We start from the raw sequence: 11,802 nt of genomic DNA on the forward strand, positions 1-11,802 counted from the left end.
AAAGAAATACTCATTTCGAACAAGGCTCATATGTTCGAACACAAGTCTTCCAAAGATGGAAAAGGTGACAATAACAATCACAACTCAAAACATGCTCCTCACAAGAAAGGTATGTTTCATAAATCAAAATCTACCATTATTAAAATTAAAGGTGCTTGTTGGGTGTGTGGAAATACTGGTCATATGACAGTTCACTGTAGACAGCGTAAGGATAAGAAGAATAATGAGAATTTGGTTGAGAAGAATAAAGAAGAATTTTCTGTTGTGGTGTCTGAAGTTAATTTGGTGACCAATGTGATGGACTGATGGGTGGACTTTGGATCTACCAAGCATGTATGTGGGAACATAGACATGTTCACCTCCTATCAGAAGGTAATGGATGGTGAAAAACACTATATGGGTGACTCATCTGCATCAGAGATTGCTGGAAAGGGAAAGGTCGGTCTGAAGCTCACATCTTCCAAGACTCTCACATTGAATGAAGTTCTTCATGTTCTAGACATTTGCAAAAATCTTGTTTCTTGTTCTGTTTTAGATGATAAGGGTTTTAAAGTTACAATTGAGTATGGAAAAGTTGTAGTAACTAAGGGCAACGATTATGTGGGTAAGGGTTACAAGATTGGGGGTCTATATAAACTTAATGTAACCTGTCCCCAAGCGAAACTGAATGATTCTTCTGCTTATATGTGTGTGTCACTGGATGTTTAGCATGTTAGACTTGGTCATGTAAACTATAAATTGATGCATAAATTGGCTAGCATAGGCTGCATACCAAAATTCACTATGGATAGAAATCATAAGTGTGAAATTTGTGTAGAATTTAAGAATGTTAAGAAATCATTCCGTAAGATTGTCCAGAGAAACACTAAACCCTTAGAATTAATTCATTCAGACCTAGTTGATTTGAAGTCAGTTCAAATTAGATGTGGTAAAAAGTGTTTGTGACTTTTATAGATGATTGTACGAGGTATTATCATGTTTATTTGCTTAGAGGGAAGGACGATGCCTTAGAAGCCTTTAAGATATATAAACGTGAAGTTGAAATCCAATTTAATACTACCATTAAAAATGTTAGGTCTGACCGTGGTGATGAGTATGAAATTCATGTAGGAGATTTCTGCGAAGAACATGGCATAATACATGAGACTACAGCCCCTTATTCACCTCAATCCAATGGTGTAGTTGAACGTAAGAACTGTACCCTTAAGGAATTATGAATGTCATGTTGATCAGTTCAGACCTTCGAAATACATCAAATAGATGTACATAAGTTACCTCTAGGTTATGTACATAAGTTATAGCAAAGCCATGTACATAACCTAGAGATACATCAAATAGATGTAAAGACATTGTTTCTTAATGGTGAATTAGATGAAGAATTTATATGGAACAACCCGAGGGCTTTGTAGTTAAAGGTTGTGAAAAGAAAGTTTGTAAACTGATTAAATCTTTGTATGGATTGAAACAAGCACCTAAACAGTGGAATAAGAAATTTGATCATGTGATGATTTCTAGCGGTTTTATAATTAATGAATCTGATAAGTGTGTTTATACTAAACTTTTCAAAGATGCCTATGTGATTGTATACTTGTACGTTGATGATATGCTTATACTAGGTACAAACATGGATGTTATTAATTCCACTAAGAAATTGTTGAATGCGAACTTTGACATGAAAGACTTAGGCCCCGCTGATGCCATATTATGGATGAAGATTATAAAAACTTTTAATAGCTATAGTCTGAGTCTATGAGTTTCTCTGATTATGTTAAATCCATACTTAAGAAATATAATCAGTTTGAATGTAAACCTACTTGTACTTCATATGATTCTTCTTGTAATCTCAAGAAGAATAAGGGTGTAGGAGTTAATCAACTTGAATACTCAAGAGTCATAGGAAATATGATGTATTTGATGAACTGTACGAGACCAGACATTGCTTATGTTTTGAGTAGGTTAAGCAGGTATACCTGTAATTCAGGGCATATGCATTGGGATACACTTATTAGAGTGTTGAGGTACTTAAAATACACAATGACCTTTTGTTTGAATTACGAAGGATATCCTACCATCCTTGAGGGATTTCGCGAATGCAAACTGGATAATAAACTCATAGGATTCTAAGTCTATGAGTTGATATGTATTCATTCTAGCAGGTGCGTCTGTAGCTTGGAATAGTTCCAAACAGACATGTATAGCTCGTCCCACTATGGATTCAGAGTTTATTGTGTTAGATAAAGCAGGAGAGGAGGCAGAATGGCTAAGAAATTTTTAAAAGATATTTCTCTCTGGCATAGGCCTGTACCAGCTATATCTATACATTGTGACAGCAACTGCAATAGATAGAGATAAAAATAGCTCGTACAATGGGAGGTTTATACATATACGTAGAAGATATAATTTTTTGAAAAAACTAATCTCAACAGGCGTTATTTCCATTGATTGGACAAGGTCCAAGGAGAATATCACAGACCCTTTGACGAAAGGTTTGTCTAAAGAGATAGTTAGTGTTGAATCGAGGGATATGGGACTTAAGCTCATAAAATAAAATCGCCATAGAGGATACTCAAACTTGTTGATTGAAGATCCCAAGTTCAAGGTTTCGAATGAGACAACTAATTTGTGGTGATTAAAGGTATGCACTATCAAGAGAATTACATTCTTTGTCACTGATAGACGCATTTATGTGTCTAATGTGTCCTCAATGTTCCGTATTGTTAGTACTCGATTTCGTACTTATTATGGTGTTTTATGTGTTTGTAGGGGAAATAAACATTTTTGGAAAATTCGGCTCGAAAAGTTGCTCGGGACACCTCCGGAGAACATTTTCTATATGGATCCCAGATTTGGATAAGGGGCACCTTCATCCCCTTCATTTGAACTGAATTTTGGCGGGAAAAAAGATATCTTCGACTGCAAATCAGGGTTCGAATTTTGATCAAGTTCCAGTGAGACTCAACGTATGAAATTGTTTGGGAAGATTTGTTTGGGCATCACAGGCATGGTATGGTCGTCATAATTGATTCAGTTTGGCTGGAAAATCTTGTGGAAGCAACACAGGGCAGTGCAGCTTTTAAAACCCGATAATCCCTGTTTTGGATTTGGAGGATTTATAGGAAGATTCAAGTGATACAATCGATTGGATTGGGCTTGTTGCAGCTAAACAGGACCGGTAATTGCATCAGATTCGAAAAAACTTGGTTGAATACGTGAATTTGGTGAAACGGCGTGTATGGAGTTATTCACGGGATAGCATGACTCACTGTGAGTTACAGATGTACATTGCTCGAGTTTGAAGGACTAGGACACTGTCTGGAGCGTGCAATAAATAAAAAAGGAAGGTTTTTTGCGTGTTTGGAGTGAGTTAGCCGCAGTCAGGTGCATGGGAAGATAAATCAGGGAAGAAAATATTCCCGTGAGTATTGTTTTCACTGCCGAATGAATGGAGATCAAGGTGAGTTATTAGGGAGGATTTTGTTCGCCTGTTGAGTATAAATAAGGTTATGGGATGTCTGAGAAAGGGATGGAGAGTTTGGGAGAGGAATAGAGCACCACAGAGTCGAAAAATAAAGCTGCAGAAACCTCCATTGCTGCTGCTACACGAAGAACATTTGACCCACAGGCACTGTCGTTCATGCTACAGTGACAGCAACACAAGAAAGACAGACTTATTAGCTACAGAGTTTGCGACAGAGAGCCGTGAGTCTTAGAGCAACAGTAACAGTGACACATCCTCTGTATCGTTCTTTGGTTTGTAACAAATATAATTGTTACAAACCCGGTTTTGAATTATTTCTCCCTTTTCATCATTTGTAAACACCCTTTGAGCAATAATAATGATTTTTGAGCGTGTTTCCAACAACATGATGAGCTAAACCCTATCACTGGGACAACGGAGGAAGCAACTTTTCATGATTGTGGTAAATGAATTAATTCTTTTATTGACTTTTTGCATAGATTTAATTGCTTTATGATTTCTATTAATTATTTGTTATTTTGTTAGATGTCGCATGCTTAGTTCTAAATACTTTAGATGCGTCATGCTTTTAACTTACAAATAATATTTTACGAAATCTATTTTTGGCAAAGAACTAGACTCACAACTTCTTTTGTTTGAGATATATTGTCTAGAGTTAATGACTGAACCATAACAATATGAAAAGTAGTGGAATCCCGCGTCTCAGCGTCTCTTCATCTTGTGACAAATTGTGTATATATATTTTTCCTTATTTTCTTTATTAAGTCTTAAAACAAATTCTCAACAAATCTGAGTGAACGAATCATCTTACTACAACATCATTGAAAAATATCATCAATTTTTGGCGCCGCCGACGCGGATTTGTTTATAGATTTGTTTTTAGGTTTTATTTGTTCTTTTTTACGCGTTTGGTATTTTTGTTTGCTTTCAGATTTGGAGCTAAGCTAAAGAAAAAAAATGTGCTGAAAAGAAAATCCCAAAAAGGAAAGAAAAGAGAAATCCAAAAGGAGTGAAGAAGAAGAAGATTTTGTATATTATTTTATTTTATTAGAAATTGTAATTAGGGTTATATTTTTGTAATATTTTTATTTATGAACCTTTTTTATTTTTGGATTTTTTTTAAAACCCTACGGATGGGTAGTTTCAAATATAAACTGCACAGGGAAGGACGGCGATTACGATATCGCCTCGGACCCTCGGGTTCGTACATGACATAAGAGTCGTGGCCCGAGTCTACTTCAACGGTTCATCCCCGTCTGGAACGGGAGGTAAGAATTCTAAACACCCGCGAATCCCCTGTCAGCGGGTTTACTGGATGATTTTGTATGCATATATGTTGAGGACCTGAAATCGGATTTAATTTTCTAGTAAAGGGCAAGGCCTGGACAAATCAAGATAAGGACTCGGATTTCATCATTGTTTCCTTCTTGCCCGCCTTAGGAACACGTAACCTACGCGAACCTAATCTTAAAATACTGACTAGAACGAGACTGATAGGGTAACGAGCTTAATAGGAAAGTCATTCGAAAAATATTGGTTACTCTTTTAAGCATACTTCGAAGTTCATGATGGTTTCTGTGGGTTGAATGCGTGACTGCGCCGCCTTGTAATTCCGGTGAGGCCTTGGGTATCAAAGCTCCACTGAGCTTCCCTCGCCTCAATTCAACTTACTTTAACTCGGATTGATTCCAGAGGGGTTTGATCAAATTGTAACGAATTCCCTTTCGAAGAATTAGAAGCTGGTCTAGAAACAATCTAAGGGATCCATCATGCTTTTTTTTTGCTAGATAAAATAGGTTTGTTGTGGTCGAGTCAACCTTGTTTGTGCTTGTGTAGAATTTCCTTGCAATTAGGATGTCAAACTGGTATTATAATAGCCATCACAATAAATATGATTATCCAACTGAACAATATGGACATTACTCTTACCATAGTGTGAATAGTGGTTGGGAACGCCAACCTTTGGAAGGATATGGGTCATACCCTGGTGAGCCCAATTACTATCCACACATGCATAAGTCTTACGAGCAAGGAGATTATAGTACTAGTTCTTCGTCTCTAGAGGATACAATCAAACTATTGAAAAGTAGTCCTTTTTATGATCCCTTTGTTCCTATTCCTCCTTTAGAAGAGTCCCTCAGAAAGTTAGCTGAGTCGACGCGTAAGTTAGCTGAGATGAATAGTATAATTATAGACGAAAGAACTACAATAATGAGTTAACCTTCTTTAGAAGACCACCTCAAGCGGGTAGCTGAGACGAACGAAAGAATTACTCGAAATTATATGAATTTCCAACACAGTGTTCCCAGTTTTACCCTTGAAAATGAGGATAGTTACTATTCACCTAATCAAGATGACGAGGATAGAATTGGAGACACTATTTTAGATGAGGTTCGATCTCTTTCATGTTATTATGAGGATAGTGTTGATGGAGAATCATACTTATGTAGGAATAGTGATCAGGAAATGGTTACTCCAATTGAGTTTTACAATGATAATATTATTTCTAGTTCAAATCCAAATAATTTTAATAATTCACCTATTCAAAAGGACGAGGATTTGACTAGAGATACCCTCGTGTTAGACGATGTAGTATTTCCTGTTTACAAAGCCGATAATGATTTAGAGGATTCTGAGAATAATGTTTTAGAGTCTAGCGATTTAGAAGCAATAATCTTAGACGAAGAAGATGAACTCGTAGAGCTTTTGAATATGAGTGAGGATGTATCACCTGAGTATAACCTAAAAGAAGAAATTGACCATTTTCAGGATTCCGATGATCTAAAAATTGTAGTTAGTCTATCTAGAGACACCCAAAACTCTAAGTTTGAGGGTGATTATCATTCTCCCTGTGCTTTACCTTTAACTCTTAGAAAGTCCCCTCGTGTAGGACTTGACATTTTTGCCTCAACCATCTTACAAGATTATCTCCATACACGTTTTCCCGAACCTAGTAATGTCCAAAAAGAAGCTCAGTCGTTAGAAACCCATCCTCTGGTTGATGTGGTTAACCCAGGCTATGATACCAAGATTGACTTTGTTTTCCCACCAAAAACTTTTCTTCTAATTGTGGGAACATATGATTTTCAGATGTGTCGGTTATTAAGTTTTGAGACTAAACCTAATTACTTTAGGATATTAGGGTCGACACATTTTCTTAAGAATGACCATTATTATGGTCAAATTTGTGAGTAAAATCTAATTGACTTAGAGGATCCCCAATTATTCAGGTTGTTGTTATGTGCTTCTAAGTTCTTAATTGAGTTTTTCCAGACTCTAATACCTGTACCGGATCTTAGATTTGAGGAAATCCAACCGATGAAAACCTTTTATTTAGACCCTTTTATAGAGCCTGAACCTGAACCACGACTAGATGTAGTTTTCTTAAGCAAGGGTATGTTCGGTATCTTCTTGGTCTGTTACAGTTTCCTCTTCTTGTGGGTAATACATTTTGATCCAGATGACCCACAATTATTCTGGCTACTGCTATATGATTCTACGAGGTGACTAATTCTTCCAATGTCTGGTTGAAGACTTTAAACTTAACACTTCTTGGGAGGTAACCCATGCTCATGCAACACGGTAATATCTTTCCTTGACTCTTTTGCTTCAAGTGGTAACAGTTTCTCCTTGTTCATGCTTTTAATTTTATCTTTAGAACATTGAGGACAATGTTAGATTTAAGTTTGGGGGTATGGGAGAAACTTTTTAGTTGCAGTATAAATAAACTCCAGAGCCTAGAAATTTATGCTTATTAAGGATAGCACTAACCTATCTAAGTGGATGGAAACATCTTGGTTGTAGGAGTTGAGGAACCAATCTGATTAGATGGAAACATCTAAAGAGTCTATTGATAAAATCACAGAGCTCAGGTGTTAGAATTAAAAAAAACATGGTAGTTTCGCCATATCTCGTTGAATCCTAATCCTTCTGTTTTTATTTTTTTAAATGATTTGGTGGAGCACACGATTCAAGTTGTTACCTTTGCTAAGGTGAAATAGGGTGATTGAGATACCACAAAAAAAAAACCAGACCATCAGACCAACCGGAATAAATTCAATAAAGTCGACCACTGGTGCCCTTGTATATGCCAATTGTATTGACCTAGAGTTAGGTTTATCGACCACTGGTCCCCTTGTATATGTCATTTGTGTTGATATTAGTCAGACCAGTATCTCAGTCCATTAGGATAGGTCCATCTTGGCAGAGGCCTTCAGACAGATATGGGAAACACTGTTCACTTTAAACCATCTATCTTTTCTCTTTATCCATCTTCTTAATCTTTCCATGTGATCGGTTGACTCCGGTTATGATGTACAGAAACTATCTGACTCCGGTTCTGCCTAGATAACTAGGGTCTGGAGTTAAGGTTTTTGTGGGTACACCTCTGTTAAACCCACCCGAGATTATAACTCGGTCACTAGGGACACCTAGTGAGTTTTTATTTTCTAGAATAAATTTGCTCGAGGACTAGCAAATAATAAGTTTGGGGTATTTGATAGACGCATTTATGTGTCTAATGTGTCCTCAATGTTCCGTATTGTTAGTACTCGATTTCGTACTTATTATGGTGTTTTATGTGTTTGTAGGGGAAATAAATATTTTTGGAAAATTCGGCTCGAAAAGTTGCTCGGGACACCTCCGGAGAACATTTGCTATACGGAGCCCTGATTTGGATAAGGGGCACCCATGGTTATGTGTAGCCCAAATTCATCTTCAGCACCCAAGGCTAATGTAGCCCAAATTTGTACACAACACCCATTTGTTATTGGCACCCAAGCAGCTGGTTAAGGGGCACCTTCATCCCCTTCGTTTGAACTGAATTTTGGCGGGAAAAAAAGATTTCTTCGACTGCAGATCAGGGTTCGAATTTTGATCAAGTTCCAGTGAGACTTAACGTCTGAAATTGTTTAGGAATATTTGTTTGGGCATCACAGGCATGGTATGGTCATCAGAGATGATTCAGTTTGGCTGGAAAATCGTGTGGAAGCAACACAGGGCAGTGCAACTTTTAAAACCCCATAATCCCTGTTTTGGATTTGGAGGATTTATAGGAAGATTCAAGTGATACAATCGATTGGATTGGGCTTGTTGCAGCTAAACAGGATCGGTAATTGCATCAGATTCGAAAATTTTTGGTTGAATACGTGGATTTGGTGAAACAGCGTGTATGGAGTTATTCACGGGATAACATGACTCACTGTGAGTTACAGATGTACATTGTTCGAGTTTGAAGGACTAGGACACTTTCTGGAGCGTGCAATAGATAAAAAGGAAGGTTTTCTGTGTGTTTGGAGTGAGTTAGCCGCAGTCAGGTGCATGGGAAGATAAATCAGGGAAGAAAATATTCCCGTGAGTATTGTTTTCACTGCCGAATGAATGGAGATCACGGTGAGTTATTAGGGAGGATTTTGTTCGCCTGTTGAGTATAAATAAGGTTATGGGATGTCTGAGAAAGGGATGGAGAGTTTGGGAGAGGAATAGAGCACCACAGAGTCGAAAAATCAATCTGCAGAAACCTCCATTGCTGCTGCTACACGAAGAACACGAACATTTGACCCACAGGCACTGTCGTTCATGCTACAATGACAGCGACACAGGAAAGACAGACTTATTTGCTACAGAGTTTGCGACAGAGAGCCGTGGGTCTTAGAGCAACAGTAACAGTGACACATCCTCTGTATCGTTCTTTGGTTTGTAACAAATATAATTGTTACAAACCCGGTTTTGAATTATTTCTCCATTTTCATCATTTGTAAACACCCTTTGGGCAATAATAATGATTTTTGAGCGTGTTTCCAACAACATGATGAGCTAAACCATATCACTGGGACAACGGAGGAAGCAACTTTTCATGATTGTGGTAAATGAATTAATTCTTTTATTGACTTTTTGCATAGATTTAATTGCTTTATGATTTCTATTAATTATTTGTTATTTTGTTAGATGTCGCATGCTTAGTTCTAAATACTTTAGATGTGTCATGCTTTTAACTTACAAATAATATTTTACGAAATCTATTTTTGGCAAAGAACTAGAGTCACAACTTCTTTTGTTTGAGCTATATTGTCTAGAGTTAATGACTGAACCATAACAATATGAAAAGTAGTGAAATCCCGCGTCTCAGCGTCTCTTCATCTTGTGACAAATTGTTTATATATATTTTTCCTTATTTTCTTTATTAAGTCTTAAAACAAATTCTCAACAAATCTGATTGAACGAATCATCTTACTACAACATCATTGAAAAATATCATCGTCACTCCCTATGGTGCATTGTTGTGATAGTGTGACTTCATGTGAAGGATGACTTTTAAGAAGTCTTAATGAGTTCTACAGTTTCAATTCAAGATTGAAGTGGGGTGTAGTAGTAACACTCTTGATGGATACTCACCTATATGAATGAGGAAGTAGGTCGCTTCCTATGATAATATGATCTTTGATTCTCTAGAGCATTCTGAGAAACATGATACGTCCAGGGCCAAAATGGACACAACGACATGAACTTAGAAACACCATGAGGATATCATGCGTGGTTGTTATCGCAAAGTGCGCTCAACACTAGCAGTTCAAGACATCGCGTTCATTGTCTCTAGCAAGTAGTTTTGAACTTCTCATTAAGTAAGGGTTCAAGACCTCATGGACACGTTTGCATAAATGATATTTTCCGTATTCTCGCTTTTTTATCGAGATTTCATTCATATGGGGGATTGTTGGAGAAAATGAGCTTTTAATATAAGAATTATTGGTGGTGTGGTTTGATCTAATGACCTAAGGGTTTAAAGATACTTACTCATTTTGTGAGTGAACGAAATGATCCTTTAGTCCCACATTGTGGAAAACTAAAGAGGATCTACTATATAACTATTTTCTTATGGATAGGTTGACAAATGAGGATGGAAGGGGTGAGGCGAACGGTACATGGCCCAACCCATATAATATGCGCGTATACCATGAACCAAGTCCCGTGTCCACTCAAAATTATTTTTGCTAGTTTTTTCTTTGGAAAATTAATTTCGAAATTAAATTATTTAAGAGTTTTATTTATGGGAAATTTCCTTTTTCGTGTTTTAATTGTTTTACAAGAAACAAAACTCTTTTTAGAAGAAAACATAAACCTAACTTGATTTGCAAGTTAATTCTCATATAAATACAACTTGAAAAATCTCTTTTCAACCTACACCATAAGGGACTACTTTCAGGTCTTCTTTCCATCATCTTCTTGTTTTGTTTTCCGCGGCGAGTTTAATTCTATTTCCTGTTGCTAAGATCAAGAGTGGGTGTCTTGCGTTGTGCTAATTCAAGTTATATCGGGCATTCTTATCCTGGACACATCTTCGCATGTTGAGGTATAGCATTGCTCTTCTTGAGTATACCCGCGAAATAATATGTTAAGGATAACTTGTTGAACCTGTGTTTCTGCCCTCGTCAAGTTGTTTCGGTAGAGTTTTTTTGATTTCTTTCTTTATATATTAGTTTTGATACATCTAACGTGTTGTTCATTGTTGCAAGATTCCAACATCTGCATCCTATAACTTAACTGAAGTGCAAAATCTTCTTTCACAACATCCATAGAATAAAAAATTGAAAACCCTGGAAAAAATAGAGATTTTGATTTTTGGGTTCTTTTTTTCCTTCTGAACTTTGGTTTTGTTTCATCTCTTCTTTCTCTAATCCTTCGATAGATAAATAATCAGATTTCAAATAGCTAAGAGTTGAGCATTAATTTTTGGTGCAGTAAAAATTAAAGAGAATGTACTGTATGGAAAGGTAAAAAACAAAAAGGACTATCCGAAGAAGGTTTTTTGAATATATGGTTGGATTTTTCGAGAATAAGCTGAAACAAATCTAGTAATAAATTTGAAGTTTCTCAAAATTTTAGCACTTTATTTCGATTCCAAATTTGGGTACCCCTTAAAAACCAGGGTGTATATTGCGCGACTCTAATTTGTTAAATTCCATGAATACTTTTTTCATGATCGTGTTCTATCTCCAACCTTAAAACAAGCTGATATAATTGCTTTAAAGTAATCAAGTTGTTGAAATGTTTAAATTTCCCAATTATTATGATATCTCGATGCAATCAAATATTATGTGATGAAAAACTTGAGTTTCTTGAATCGTGAGGAAAATCTTGATCCAGTAATATTAATGCCACGAAGAATTGATGTTCGAAATTAATTAATTTCTTCTTTGTTCTTTGTGACTCAACTGCAAATAACCAAAACTGGACAATCTCAATGAAAAATAGGTAAGACCTATTTTCTAGTTATAGATCCAAACGAACCTAGTAGAATAACGAGTTCAAAAAAATACATAACATCA

Source organism: Papaver somniferum, chromosome 9, assembly GCF_003573695.1.
Source record: "Papaver somniferum cultivar HN1 chromosome 9, ASM357369v1, whole genome shotgun sequence".
NCBI lineage: Eukaryota > Viridiplantae > Streptophyta > Magnoliopsida > Ranunculales > Papaveraceae > Papaver > Papaver somniferum.